This window comes from Pongo pygmaeus, chromosome 16 (assembly GCF_028885625.2).
Source record: "Pongo pygmaeus isolate AG05252 chromosome 16, NHGRI_mPonPyg2-v2.0_pri, whole genome shotgun sequence".
Taxonomy (NCBI): Eukaryota; Metazoa; Chordata; class Mammalia; order Primates; family Hominidae; genus Pongo; species Pongo pygmaeus.
In genome coordinates, this window is record NC_072389.2 from 24,389,704 (window position 1) to 24,405,972 (window position 16,269).

The following is a 16,269-nucleotide window of genomic DNA, read 5'->3' on the forward strand; positions in this document are numbered from 1 at the left end:
AGGCTAAAATGCATTTTTCTCTTATTGAAGTGGGTATTTTGAATGCCAGTTGTGGGCAAAAATATAGAACTAGTAATAAGAACATGGAAATTAGTCCAGACGTCCAAATTAACGGGGAACAGAAAGCCACAATGTTAAAACACCAAATGTGATTTTCAAGTAAAACAAGCAACCAAAATTGGACAGAACACATTGTCAAAAATTAAAAAGTTGAATGGATATCAATTAAGTGACTTTTCAGCAAAAATTAACCATAAATACCACAAAATGATTCAGTGGTAAATCAATACAAAATCATATGGGTCAAATTACATAAGAAAATTGGCAAAACCTATGAGAAGAAAAATCCAGAACTGTGAATTTTTTTCCAAGCAGATAGGCAGAACTTATAAGAAAAATCTAGAACTGTGAGCTGTGCCCTGAGCCACAGTGACCAATGGTTGTCATCAGCTTATCCACAGAGAACATAAAAATTAAAGCACTAGAAAACAGGGTTAAGAACTGGACCCCTACTCTCCATAGTGTTCAGACTATCTGAATCATCCTTCCTTAGTGGAAGCCCTGGCATTGATCTTTCAGCAACAGGCTGCACAATCTGAGTTCAGGACTTGAAGACATGACTACAATTCCTGTTGCACATCAAAGTGTCTTCACTTCTGTATTAGTCTGTTCTCACATTGCTATAAAGAACTACCTGGGACTGTGTAATTTATAAAGAAAAGAAGTTTAATTGACTCACAGTTCTGCAGACTGTACAAGAAGCATGGCTTCAGTCTGCTTCTTGGGAGCAGACTGGGAGCCTTGGGAGGCTTCAGAAAAGTTGCAATCATGGCAGAAAGAGCAGGAGAGAGAAAGCAAAGTGCTACACACTTTTAAACAACCAGAATTCAAGAGAATTCACTCTCTATCGGAGAACAGCAAGGAGGAGGTCCACCCCCATGATCCAATCACTTCCCACCAGGCCCCTCCTCCAACATTGAGGATTGCAATTTGACATGAGATTTGGGTGGGGACACAAAGCCAAACCGTATCAGTTCTTTGAGGTTAATCAGACAAAAACAGTTGATGAAAGTAGAGATTTCTCCTCAACAATTGCTTAATCTTTGTCAAGATACAATATGTACCTTATGTTTTACAGACATGTAGAATAATTTACAAATTTCAAGGAACCATTTTTAAATAGCTTTCTCAAGAAGCTCAGCACCTTAAAGAGTCTTCTCTCAAGTTCACCCATGATCCCTCTGAATATAATTTTGTCATTAAATTTATATCTGTATTAACAGTCACTCTAATTTCATGGCTAATACCCAAGAATAATCTGATATACTTGAATAGGCAAACATAAAATCATATTTATGACATAATAATCTGATATAATTGAATAGGCATACACATAATATTTATAACATAAATACAATTTTGAAATCCAGTTAATCATCTTGAAATACTTAGAACTTGAGCCTAGTGAACTGCTGCTAACTACATTGTTCACAGCAAGACAATCTACACACATTCTAATTTTCCTCCTTTTCTGTTTTCTTTCTTTTGTGCTTCAAGGATGCACAGAACTTTAAGTCTCAGGTAAATTCTATTAGAATCCTTCATCGTGGTCCCCAATGTGCTTGACCTTTAACGTAACTATTCATATAGCACACCATAAAGGCTTCTAGCCTTCTGATTCATTTGAGGGAGAACAAATTACACTTAGCTTGAGACTTTTCTTTTAAGCCCTGCTTGTGTTCTTTATGTTTTGGAAAAAAGCCGAAGTTGGTGCTAAGTTAAGATTAGTTTCCAGGGCCTTCTAGCAGAAGTGAGTCAGAATATTCCAGCTTGTTGGTGATGGTATGCACCAGAAAGGCAAGTATAGTAAGAATTGTTACCCTGCAGCTGGCAAGTATTAATAGCAGCTTAACATATCCAAGAGGTTGGGGTGAGTTACAATAAACACACTATTCTAAACAGACCTTTCTTCTTCCTCCCATTTTGATTTTATAATCAACACAATGCTGTCTGCACTCAAGCAGCTGAGATGTAATCCTTGTTAGACTGCTCAGAGAATGGCTGAAGACAAACATAAGGTCATCACTATCCACCCTGACCTGATTTGGCTCTCTCTACCAGTGTTTACCCCTTTGTCTTCAGGATGCCCATGTAGAGAAAAGTGCCTGGGGCATGAGATAACAGGACCACTTGCCAACCCAAAATCTACCAAAATTGTTTATCCTGTATCTGATCTCTCTCCTTCTCTTTATTCCCATCCTACAATTTCTTCAGCCCTTTTTTTAAAAATTTTTATTTTGTCTTAAGTCTCTCTTTCTCTTTTGCCTAACTTCCAACAGGAATCATCACTCCCTCTCTGTCTATTAGTTATTCTGCAAAAGTTCTCTGTAGATTCTCTGCAAGAGGAGAGAGGAAGGACTCCGTTTGATCTAATCTCAGGGTGTAGCATGTAAAAACAAGTCAAAATGTTCATATTGTAGAAAGCTATCCTCTCTCCAGCCTCCTTTCTGAATGTTATTATTCTAAAAGAGCATCTATCTACTTTCCTCTGTTAAATATGTTATAAAATGCCCACTATCTTTGGTAGAAAACAGGCATAGATAAGGGTAGAGAAGAAAAGAAAACCTTAATTTCTCTGATGTGAAATTTTAAATTAAGACTTTATAATTTATCATGATTTAAATATTTAATTTCTTTCTATGTTAACCTCATATTAGTATGGCTATAAAATGCTATTATTATCATATCAAAGCATTTTAATATTTTTTTCAAAGAGGGTTACCAAAACAGAAGCACAATAGATATACTCTTTCTATATTCTTTAAAATGCCAGTCATAATGATGAGTCAGCCTGTTTCTATTTCTTTCTACTGACCAATGTTATTGCTAATCTTCCAATTTTGATGGGGATGTAGGGGGAGAGGTTTTACTCCACTATTGCGTCCATTGTTATTTGTGGCAATTGTCAAATTCGATTCATAAATTATTATATTTCTTTATTTCTGAACAAATGAGTTATCAAATATCTTCCTGGTAACTCCCATAAGGTGTATCTCTTCCTGTAATTTGTGCAGTGTGATGATCAGGAGCCAGTAAGATGCACATTAGATAACTTCAACATTCTCTACAGAGACTAGTCATTGGGAAGCCAAAGAAAGATGAGGAGGAAGTATCTCCAGTTATACATAAAAATATATTTTCTATTATGCTTCTTTGCCATTTTTTAAAAAAGTATCTTATTCAGTTTATTCAATGAGACAATGAGAGAGAAAGACGGAAACAGAAGAGAAAACGGAGAGCGAGGGAAATGGTAAAAAAAAAAAAAAAAAAAAAAAAATGCAGCCTGATGAATAAAAGGAAGAATGGTGGGAAAGAGATAGGGAAGAATGAAGAAAGAGAACAAGAGGGAAGGAAGGGAGGAAGGCAAAGAAGGAGGAAGGACAAAAAGAAGGGAGGAAGATGGGAGAAAGGGAGTGAGGTTTTTCTTTCATTTGGGAAACATTTCAGTGGCTCTTCCTTGCCTTAAATGATGAAGAGATTCTCTCCACTGAACCCACCTCTACCTGTGTCTCTGCCTCCTGTGCACACCCTTTCTTCACCCTCACACTCAGTTCCCTTTGGCTATTGAAAATGCTCTGCTCTGTTTTGCTCCCATACCTTTGCATATGCTGTTTTCTTAAGTTGCCTTTCCACCAACTTTATTATCTTTGCTTGTTTGTTCCTGGCCTTGGCACTAAGTTTCTTTTTCATAGTTATACTAAAGATGTATTTTAATAGATGTATTTATGTAGAAACAGCAGTATCCTCACACATCACCAAGATTATGGCCAGGAGTCTTTCTTATTGTTTATGTAAAGTCATTTTTTAAGATTAAAAAAACACTATCTTCTCTCATAATTTGAAAAGAATTGTTAAAAAGTGCACATGTTAACTCAAAGAGTATAAATTTTACAATGCTATTTCAATCAAATAAACAATTTTCAGATTTGACTGCTCATCTTTCTGCAGGGGAAACAAAAATATTAAAGGGATATGAATTCATTGCCAATAAATCTTACAAAAACAACAATCAACCCGTATGTTCTCTTTAGAGATAAAGATGAGAGGTTAATTCTAAGTATTAATAGAAAACTTTAAGGACACACAGCAGAAGGAGACTACCACAAATGATGGCAGCTGTCAATTAGTCTAAATGGAAAGAAGAGGTGAATGCCTATAAGGCCTCAAAAAGGGCAAGCATGGGGAACAGACCAATGGGGATGTGGTGGAGTGGGAAGTAGCCCTCAGGCAGAATTACTCATCCTCATTGCAGCTCCTCTGCTTGGAAATGCTTTCCCATTGTGGCCAATTTTTTTCAATTTTTATGCATAGATTTTTCTGACACTGTAACAATCAGAAATCTGAGACAAAAGATATATTGGGAAATGATGTATTGAGCTTCCATAACCCAATGTCATTTACCATTCAATTAAGTTGAAAATCTCCCTTTATTCTGATTCCTTAGCCTCCAAACTATCTTCTAATTACAGTTTAGCTTTCAGTGTAGTACTAAGTACAGGTAGAAAGAAGATAGGCTGACTACCCAAACACAAACATTCATACTTGCATTACTCTTTTATGTCATTGGTATTTTGACATGTCTCAATCTAATGATCTGAATTGTGAGAGCCCAAATATAAGATATTCACTTTGCTACCAAGGTGACTTTGGTCTGTAGCAAATTTACAAAGTTACCTGCCCAGTGAAGTCTCTGGCAGACCGCCAAGGGACTTTACCCAGTGACATCACTCTACTTAAACTAGGTACTATTATTATTGTTGTTGTTGTTATTATCAGTGCCTGTAGAAGTTGTTTATACATATTTTAGGGTGAATTATAAACATGACTGCTACACTGTTAACAAATTGAGAGAAGTTAGATACACTAAGACAATGAGATATTTGGTTGTATATATAAAACAGAGAATGAAATAAGAGATGAAGCCCAGAATGCCTGAGAACCAGGATGTTCTGATAAATTGCTAGGGTGAGGAGTATGTGTGTGGGAACTTACTGTAGCATGATGAAATGGGTTATTCAGGATGAGAGGTAACAAACATAAAATAAAAATGTGAAAAATAAAGTGGAACAGTTTCGAATGTCAGCTAATTCAAAATGGTGCCTAGGAATAACTTTTACCCTAAGAAATAAATGAGTTATTTTTCCATATTTGCCATTCTCTCTTCTTCCACTTTTATTCCCTCCTCTTTTTTTTTTTTAATCACATGACTTTATCTTTCCAGAAGTAAAAATCCTGCTTTCGCTTTGAATACTTTACTTTTTTAGGCACATTGGAGAGTTTCAACACTGTTAGCAAAGAACACTTATAATTCCAGAAACTTCTCAAAATCAATCTTGTAATTTTAAAATAGAACTAATTGTCTTATGCGACCACACACTACCACCATGACTTTTGTCATGTTGTTCATAATTTTAATCAATGGATCATTTCCCACCCTGTAGTCCAAGGCAGACAACTGAGGTTCATCATTTTATCCTTCCTCTCCCTCCAGCTCTCAGCCAATAGTTTCTCAAAATTTTTTGTCCCTCATTCTTAATTACCTCTTACATATTCTTCTCTTATCCAGTCCCACTGTCCCTACCGTGGAACAAGTTTTCATTATCTCTTGTCTAGAGTATTTGAGTAAGAAGTCAATTGAGTCTATCTGCTCAAGGAGATTCATTTTAATGCAAGATGCAAAGAAGACCCAAAATGCAAAGACCAAATAAAAAATTGATCTGTGGTTTTATTTATTAATTCATTTAACAAATGAATCCGAGTGCCTACTTTCCATAGATTTGGTGCTGGGCAATGGGGATGTATCAGTGACCAAAATAGATTATTTTTCTGCCCTTGGGGAGTTAAAATCTTACTTGAAAGAGATATATGATAAACAAACAAACAAACAAACGCAATGCTTACCGACTGTGATAAGGGCTAATTAGGAAATAATATGATGTCACAGTTAAAAGTGGGGATGAGGACAAAAGACAGACACAAGGAACAAAGATCCTTTCCTTGACTGAACTCTACTCTGGCTCCCCTGAACTTTTTCAACTAGGCCTGAGTTTTGGACTTCCATGTTTACCTCTGTACTGTCCAATTGTAGCAGGAATCCTGCTAAGTCAGTTTACCAGAACCTCTCACCCTTGCTATCTAGTCACCCTCCATGTCTAATTTGGTTCCTTATCCTCCACCATCTCCAAGGTGATGTCTGTTCGCCCTGCCCTGTCTTCAGCAAAAATTCTGCTAAGTCGGTTTAGCCAGCATTCTCTCTTCACTATGATGTTTCCTCTTAATTACTTTTCACCTACTGACCCACACCCTGCTCCTTGGCTATAAATTCCCCCTAATTCATGCAGTATTTGAAATTGAGTCCAATCTCTCTCTTTTTTTTTTTATTATACTTTAAGTTCTAGGGTACATGTGAACAACGTGCAGGTTTGTTACATATGTATACATGTGCCATGTTGGTGTGCTGCACCCGTTAACTCATCATTTACATTAGGTATATCTCCTAATGCTATCCCTCCTGTCTCCCCCCACTCCACGACAGTCCCCACCCTGTGATGTTCCCCACCCTGTGTCCAAGTGTTCTCATTGTTCAATTCCCACCTATGAGTGAGACCATGTGGTGTTTGTTTTCCTGCCCTTGGGATAGTTTGCTCAGAATGATGGTTTCCATCTTCATCCATGTTCATACCAAGGACACGAACTCATCATTTTTTATGGCTGCATAGTATTCCATGGTGTATATGTGCCACATTTTCTTAATCCAGTCTATCATGATGGACATTTGGGTTGGTTCCAAGTCTTTGCTATTGTGAATAGTGCCGCAATAAACATACGTGTGCATGTGTCTTTAGAGCAGCATGATTTATAATCCTTTGAGTATATGCCCAGTAATGGGACTGCTGGGTCAAATGGTATTTCTAGTTCTAGATCCTTGAGGAATCACCACACTGTCTTCCACAATGGTTGAACTAGTTCACAGTCCCACCAACAGTGTAAAAGTGTTCCTATTTCTCCACATCCTCTCCAGCACCTCTTGTTTCCTGACTTTTTAATGATTGCCATTCTAACTGGTGTGAGATGGTATCTCATTGCGGTTTTGATTTGCATTTCTCTGATGGCCAGTGATGATGAGCATTTTTTCATGTGTCTTTTGGCTGCATAAATGTCTTCTTTTGAGAAGTGTCTGTTCATATCCTTTGTCCACTTTCTGATGGGGTTTTTGATTTTTTTCTTGTAAATTTGTTTAAGTTCTTTGGAGATTCTGGATATTAGCCCTTTGTCAGATGAGTAGATTGTAAAAATTTTCTCCCATTCTGTAGGTTGCCTGTTCACTCTAATGGTAGTTTCTTTTGCTGTGCAGAAGCTCTTTAATTGGATCCCATTTGTCAATTTTGGCTTTTGTTGCCATTGCTTTTGGTGTTTTAGACATGAAGTCCTTGCCCATGCCTATGGCCAAAAAAGAGCCCGCATTGCCAAGACAATCCTAAGCCAAAAGAACAAAGCTGGAGGCATCATGCTACCTGACTTTAAACTATACTACAAGGCTACAGTAACCAAAACCGCATGGTACTGGTACCAAAACAGAGATACAGACCAGTGGAACAGAATAGAGCCCTCAGAAATAATACTACACATCTACAACCATCTGATCTTTGACAAACCTGAAAAAAACAAGAAATGGGGAAAGGATTCCCTATTTAATAAATGATGCTGGGAAAACTGGCTAGCCATATGTAGAAAGCTGAAACTGGATCCCTTCCTTACACCTTATACAAAACTTAATTCAAGATGGATTAAAGACTTAAATGTTAGACCTAAAACAATCTCTTTCTCTTACTGAAAAATCCCCTTTCAGTGATCCCTATGCCTATTGTAATACCACCCTTTGAATAAAATCTTTCTTATTGTCTTAACAAATGCCATGATTTTTTTTCTTTAATACAAGAATAGTCTTCAAAGCAATTTGGGAAAGAAATTTGAAATTGATACTCTGCTAATTCACTGTAGATGCCTCTGGGATCCTCCTAATACATCATTCTCTCATCACATTTTGAAGGAGCTTAATACACTCAAGCTATCTTCTGCAGTTGCAACCATACACTCTGGCACTATATTGCTACTGAAGTACATTTCCCCTATTATTTCTATTAGTCACTACATATTGTGTGCTTTAGTTTTTTTTTTTAAATATGCATAGTTTAATTTGGTATATAAGAGACTTTCGGGAAAGCATACCACGGACATAAACTTATTTTCATAATTATATTCTAAATTTCATGGTAGAAGAGGCCCTTAGGTACATGTGACAATAAACAAATAATTGCTTCAAGGTTCATGTCTGTTCTTAAATAATTATATATTGAGCAACCTTTGATTCAGTTTCACAGTATTGCACGTTTGGATACTAACATTTCTGGTTATTAAACAATATCTTAAAAGCTAAAATCATTTGTTTAGAAATAATTGTGAAAGTGCATTATTGAAAACCAGAGATTAGTTTGAATCATCAGTTGTCCACAAAAGTGAGAAAAACAATTTTAAAAATAATGAATTATGTAAAAAGATCAAATCGATTGTAACTTTTTAAATGTCATCTACTCTCAAGTTCAGTGTAGCCTTGAATCCTAGTAAAAGGTATTGAAGAGCCAAATGTCTGAAAGATTAAAACATTTTTCCAAAATATAACATACAGGAGGTTTAAAAAAACCCAAAAAACAAGCTCTACTTTCATTGTAACCTCTCCTTAGTGTTAAAGGAAAAGGTAATATTTGACCAAGGAAGTTTAAGGGGCAAACTCATGTTAGAATGACTGGCTAATAGAAGTTAACTTCACCTCCCTTAATGTCTAACTGGCTCTTTAACACTCAGAGATTTAAGTGCTGGATTTAGAAAAGAAAAAAAAGAAAGAACTTTAAAAGGTGTTAACTCCATCTTGTGCCATAAAAGAGGAGATGTTTAATTAAGCCACTGGTAGTTCTTGGGTGGTTTTCAGTTAGTTTTATACTTTTGAGATGAAAGGGTACATGCAAAATTATGTACAAAGTACCATTTTGAAACTTTGGAAAGGTCAAGGAGAAAATAGCTGGATATCAAAAGCTGAACTTTTCAAGGTTTTTCTCTGATTTTTCTAAAACAAGATAGCCTCCTCCACCCCTTAATAGTTCTTCAAGGCCTTTTTGGTAGCCAAAATCTTTGTTCTTTTCTTTTAAGCAGCTTTGTAACAGAAGAACTAAAAATTAATTATGGCTGTGGAACTTTTACACAGAAGAGTTTAAAAAGCACAGACGTAAAGAAGGGAAAAAGATGAGAGCCCATTTCTCTTATATTGACAGGACTGGCTTCAAACAATGACCTTGAATCATAATCATCCTAATGAGCTCAGAATATTTCACTTTAGCAAGTGAAACTATAATCAAATCAGTTTCTGAAAGCTCTACTAATGAGCATTTCCTTTGATGAAAACATAGTTAACTGTCTTAGTCTGCAGGAGGTGCACTACAGTAAGGGGCCAGCTCCTGACAACTCATTAACTGACCTGGGGAGAGAGTAATTTGAACACTTTTGATAAAAATTTCAAGGCTTTTTTTTAACTTAAATTACAATTCATGCACTTTTATAAATAGTATATTTTTTCTAAGTTGGGGGAAACTAGAGAGAAGACTTCAAAGCTGTGGAACAAAGTTTGTCTACCACATTTGGTCTGTTGGATCACCAGAACCAGGAAGCGAAAATATGTTTAATTAGCAACTGCTAACTCAGAGCCAATGCCTATATTGTATTTTTACAAGCTTTATTTTTATGCGTTGGTATGATGTTAAACGAACTTGGTGGAGCTACATTTTATAAGATTTAGAATTGAAAATTGGAAGTCACAATTATTTACTATGAGTCTGAACAAAGTCTTTTTAAAATACTTTCTCCGTCCAAACAAATCACTCAATTTACTTAAAGCAGCAAAATAGACGTAAATGAAAACCAAATGCAGAAATGTGACTTGCCTTTTTTTCATTACTCCTCAAAAATCTGCCCCCCCCCAATAAATTTATCATTTTAACTACTGTTCTGCTGTATTCGGCATTAAGAAATGATCTCTCTCTCTCTTTCTCTGCAGAGCAGGCTTGCTGTCAAAGCAGAATGTAAAACAGAAGAATAGTTCAGCTGTTTTAAGTATCACTGGAAGACAGATCTTCGTTGCTTCAGAGGGCCCATTCCTTGTCTCCTCCCTCTGCCAAGCTTCCCTTTGCTTTTCAGGGGTGTTCTACTTATTTTATATTTGTCATATTTTCTTCCTGTGTTCTGCAAGGCAAACCACAGAGATGGTTTGTGTCATAGGCACGTGAGACACTATTCTCAACTTGTCAAGTGTTTAATCTCTTTCTCTTTCTAGCTCTCTCTTGCTCTCTGTCTCCCTTTTGCCTCAGATTGAGATAGAAAAATATTTCCAATATTTTGGCATGCAAGTTATTGGACAGAGACAGGACATTGACAAAAAGAGGTTTTTATTTTAACTTCTCAAAATTATCCCTCCCTTTCTCTAAGCAGCTTTAAAAAGACATGCGACAGCTGTAAAAAAAGTATTCATTTTGATCTCGTGTATACGTATGGCATGTGTAATATGTATGGTAGATTCTTGTTATTTGCAGCAGTTCTGTTCTATAAAGTCACAATGCACTCTGAATTAACAAACATTGGATACTGCATCATTGCTCCTGTGGGAAATACAGGGTTAAGTTCCTGCTTACCTCTGGTCAAAACATTTTTGTCAACTGATTAATACATAATCTTGTTTTATGTGTTTCTGTTTAAATACATTGTACTTAATATATGTTATTAATATAGTAACATCGAACTCATAGCCATGTTAAAAAATATTATTCTGAAACTTGTTAAAATGGTAAGGAAGACTTTATTCAAGATATCGCAGAAGGGGCATTGCAATAGGGAAGAGAGAGCAGGCTCAATGCCAAATATAGCAAGGACAAGTGGTGATTTATCGGCAAGGAGGAGGGGAAGAGGTTCACTGAATGAAAAATTGCTAAGAGGAAACTAAGAGAACAGGAGGATTTTTTGCTAAGTTGGCCTAACAAGATTCTAGTTAAAGACAGGCCAAGGACTTCTTTGTTACAGGTGAGAGACAGGAACCTGATCAGATAGATATAAGGGTGGAGAAATTCTCCCTAAACTGACTTAGCAGAATTATTTGCTAAGACTGGACTGGGCAGGCCAAAGATGAGACGGGGCCAACATTGAGGTCTAATCAGAATGAAGGCTCGTATTCGCCTGACTAAAGTTTGGTCATAGAGAATCTTTGTCAAGCCAATGGCACTATAACTTATGCCTAAACAAAACATACCTAATACTTGTATTTTTTTCCATAAAGCAATTCACAGCCTTCTTGCACTTGGGAAAAATGGAGAGCTCTTTAGCACTGTAATTGAGTGAAATTTTAAACAACAAAATCACTAACAAAAAGCACAAAAATGTGAAAAATGCTGCACGAGATAGACTGACCATGAAAAGGACACTTGTTTACAGTATGAAAGCTGGGACAAGAAGGCTGAGGGTCCTACCTCCACTGGGAAAGTGTGCTTCGGGTGACTCAACTACTTTACCGCTCTGCATAAAATGTGCACACATGAACACAAAAACACATAGGTATGGATTCTGGGGTTACAAATACATTTTAGCTAGTAGGGGGAATCTCAAATAATGAGGATTGACTGTACACACAAACATGCACACACACATATATCTATACCTACATCCAAATCTATATGAATATCTATTTCTGTATCTGTACATATATCTATATATAATCCATATCTGTATCTATTTGAAGAACGCTAGCCTTTTTGATTAAATAATATCAATGTTTAAGAAAAAAAGATAAGATTTGGAGTCTGATATTTTTATTTGGGGCTGGGGGGAACCACTTCTGGAATACTAGAAAATTCAACCCAATATAAACTAAGCAACAAACTTGCAATGTTAGCCTGATAATTCCATAATTGATTTAAGAATATCCTAAATCAGTTTATATTCAACAAACATCTAACTTTCTAAATTAGAATAATGTATTATTGTTTTTCCTAATAAGTTCCTACAATTATATTCAATACTATCAACTCAGCAAAGTAAAAATTAGTGAATGCCTTAAAGCTAAAAACTGGTATTTACAGATTCGATCCAATGCAGGCATGGTGGCTCATGCCTGTATTCCCAGAGTTTTGGGAGGCCAAGTTGAGAGAGTCACTTGAGGCCTGGGGCTCAAGACTAGTCTGGGCAGCATAGCGAGATCACATCTCTAGCAAAAATTAACTTGGTGTGGAGGTGTGCACCTATAGTTCTGGTTATCTACACAGGAGGCTGAGGCAGGAGGATCGATCACTGGGGCCCAGGAGTTTAAATTTATAGTAAGTCATAATCACACTACTGCATTCCAGCCTCTGCAACACAGCAACACAGTGAGACCTTGTCTATAAAGAAATAAAGAAAGAAAGAAAGAAAGAAAGAAATATTATATCCAATGTGAATGCCATCACTAACTGCAACAGTGTGAGATTCTAATATCAAACAGTGTTTGAACTAGGGAGAAGCCCCTCTTCCGCTTACATCCTGGGCCATCTCTGTGTTGGTCTATCCCATTATTTCTTCAGTCAACCTTCTTTCAGTAACTTCTTCTGTAACTTCAGTAACTTCTTCTTTCTTTCTTCAGTCATAGACAGAGGGTTTGCTTTCTCAATCTGTTAACCTGACAGCAGAAAACAGAGGTAGCCTTTTTTGGAAAATAAGAAAGGTCAGGCAGAAGTCATCCCCTTCTAACAGTCCCACAATAGTGCCTCTGGAGCAATAGGGGCAGCTGGCCAGATGCCCACATCCTGCGTATGCCCCTTTCTGGTCTATAAACAAGATTTTACTATAAATATCTAGAGTGTAGAAGCTGTTTCCAGTTAATCCAATAAAACTTGTACCCTAAGCTTCTCCTTCATTACACACAATCAGAACAATTTTGCCAATTCACGCATTATCCTAATTTACTCAAATTCTCAGTTGCGTTTGTCAACCATGCTAGAGAGCTTTTCTCCCTTATGAAGACTCTAAGCAGCTTTATGACATCATAGAAACTCTACAATTTCCACATCTCCCTCTTTTTTTTTGGAAGGATGTGCCCTAATGTGAGCAACTTATGTTTTCCCTTCCAAGGGGAATGCTATCTAAACACAATTATTAGAGGTGAATGGAAGTAGTTTGGGTACAAGGAGGTCCACAAGGAAGAGGGAGATGAGACAAGGCTCTTGTAGAGACTATGGCCACCTCCTTTGTGTGTTTGACCAGATGGGAAAGGAAATTCAACTCTATGGGTGTAAAGAATAAGAGACCCAAGATCTTGAGCACACAGTCTTTTTTGTGCTCTGTGTAATTGGTAAAGCACTGGGAAGAAAGGTTTGAAGATTGTGAAATGTATTACATCTTTTGGAATATGAAATAATTCTGCTAGTAGTTTATGGAAATCTAACAGAAATAATTTTTTGCCTGTTCTAAACATTTTTCATGGATTTTTCTCACTTTTTTATAATTTATAAAAGGGAATCCCTCTGTTGTTCATATAATTTTTACAGGGACTTTGAATAAAATAGTTGATACACTTACTAATGTACCTATAAATAAATATGCCTTCTCTCATATGACAATAAGTTCATATATCAGGAGAAAATATATAAATTCTTATTTTGATAATTTTTTCTAGATGCCTCTTCAAAATGGTTGTATCAATTTATAGTTGTATTAACTTGTTCAAAGTTCTAGCTGCCCTATAACCTACCAGAACCTGGTGTCATGAGATGTTTTGAAAATTTCCAAGCTGATAACTGAAGAATGTTGCTTCCTTGCATTTTAAATTTTTATTTAATTATTGTTAGTGAAGGTAGAAAGTAGTTTTGCACTATCTGAAAAGTTAGGCAACATTACTTTGGGACTAGATCCATAGCAGGAGCTCACAAAAAGAGAAAATGAGCAATTGGTAATGTCCAAATTTGAGTTTCTGAATAAACACTTACAGTGAAAATATGTTTGGTTTTATTCTTTATATTTCTCTGTGAAAGTTTTAACACTCTCTATCCAAACTCCGAACCCTACACCCAGAAATCAATTTCAGTATTTGCTAGACTTTTCTATGTAGTGTTTATAGCCTGATACTTGACAGACATTTCCTTTTGTCCTAAACGCAATGAAAGGAGAGATTAAATTCGCACTGTACTCCATATGTTTACATTTCGTGTACTTTTTAATGATAGTTTACTCATTCTTTGGCCACAGTCCACCAGAAATGTCAGGTACATAAATTAGCTATCAGGCAGCACACAAAGGCTGACATTTACAGGGTGCCTTGATGTTCTAAAACCCAACAAGTATTAACTGAAAAGGTACATAAAAAACTGGTCAAAAAATGGAAATTTACATACTTACGCTAAAACACACACACACACACACACACCATTAATGAAAAATTACTAGCGTACATTTTAAACAAACAATAAAAATCAACTGTGGCGTCAGTAGTAATATCTCCTTTGTCATTTTTGATTATGTTTATTTGGGTCTTCTCTTTTGTTCTTTATTAGTCCAGCTAGTGGTCTATCAATTTTATCTCTTCTTTCAAAGAACAGACTTTTGGTTTCATTGACTTTTAATTGTATGGGTTTTTGTATCTCAATTTTATTCTGTTCAAAGACAGTTTTGGTTGTTTCTTTTGCTAAATTTGGAGTTGGTTTACTCTTGTTTTTATGAACACATATATGCACACAAACTAGAAAACACAGAAGAAATGGGTTTTCTTCTGGACACAGGCTGTGTCCTAAGATTCAAACAGGGAGGAAAGAAACCCTGAAGAGACCAATAACAAGGTCCAATATCAAATCAGTAGTTAAAAGCCTATCACCAAAAAAAGCTCTGGACCAGACAGATTCACAGCCAAATTCTACAAACAAATAAAGAAGAGCTGGTACTAATCCTACTGAAAATATTTCAATAAATCAAGGAGGAAGGACTCCTGCCTAGCTCATTCTATGAGAACAGCATCATTCTGATATCAAAATCTAGCAGAGACACAGTAAAAAAGAAAACTTTAGGCCAATATTCCTGATGAATATACATGCAAAAATCTTCAACAAAATACTAGCAAACCAAATCCAGCAGCACATGAAAAAGCGAGTTCATCATGATAAAGTAGTTTTTATTCCTGGGATGGAAGATTGGTTTAACATACACAAATCAATAAATGTGATTCCTCACATAAGCGAACTAAAAACAAAAACCACATGATTATCTCAATAGATGTGGAAAAGTCTTTCAATAAAATTCAACACCTCTTCATGTTAAAAACTTCCAACAAACCAGGTATTGAAGGGATATACACCTCCAAATAATAAGAGACACCTATGATAAACCCACAGCCAACATCGTCTAGATTGGGCAAAAGCTTGAAGCATTCCCCTAGAAAACTAAAACAACATAAAGATGCCCATTTTCACCACTCCCATTCAGCGTAGTTCTGGAAGTCCTAGCTACAGCAATCAGGCAGGAGAAAGAAGTAAAAGGCATTCAAATAGAAGATTGAAAGTCAAACTATCTCTCTTCACAGATGATACGATTTTATACCTAGGAAACCCCATAGTCTCCCCAAAGTCTCCTAGATCTGATAAACATCTTCAGCCAAATTTCAGCATACTAATTGATGTATAAAAATCAGTAGCATTTCCATACACCAATAATGTTCAAGCTGAGAGCAAATCAAGAGTGCAATCCTATTCACAATAGCCACAAAAAGAATAAAATACCTGGGAATACAGCTAACTATGGAGGTGAAAAATCTCTACAATTAGAATTATAAAACTGCTGAAAGAAATAAGAGGCAACATAAAGAAACTGGAAAACATTCCATGCTCATGGATAGAAATAAATCAATATGTTTTAAATGGCCATACTACCTAAAGCAATTTACAGATTCAATGCAATTTCTATCAAATTATCAATAACATTTTTTCACAGAATTAGAAAAAATAATTCTAAAATTCATATAGAACTAAAAAATGCCTGAATACCTAAGGCAATCCTAAGCAAAAGTTTGCTGGAGACATCGTGCTACCAAAATAAAGCCACACACCTGCAGCCATCTTATCTTCAACGAAGTTGACAAAAATAAGCAATGGGGAAAGG

General features: G+C 36.1%; 1 protein-coding gene across 1 annotated transcript in view; it reads right to left on the bottom strand.

Annotated features, from left to right (window-relative positions):
* The window catches only part of LOC129028679 (golgin subfamily A member 6-like protein 26), a 112,268-nt gene that overhangs the window by 74,566 nt on the left and 21,433 nt on the right, over positions 1 to 16,269 (bottom strand). The window contains exon 5 of the mRNA XM_063653218.1: positions 12,667 to 12,805. The gene's annotated coding sequence lies outside the window, so the exon portion shown is untranslated. The remainder of the gene's footprint in view (positions 1 to 12,666; positions 12,806 to 16,269) is intronic.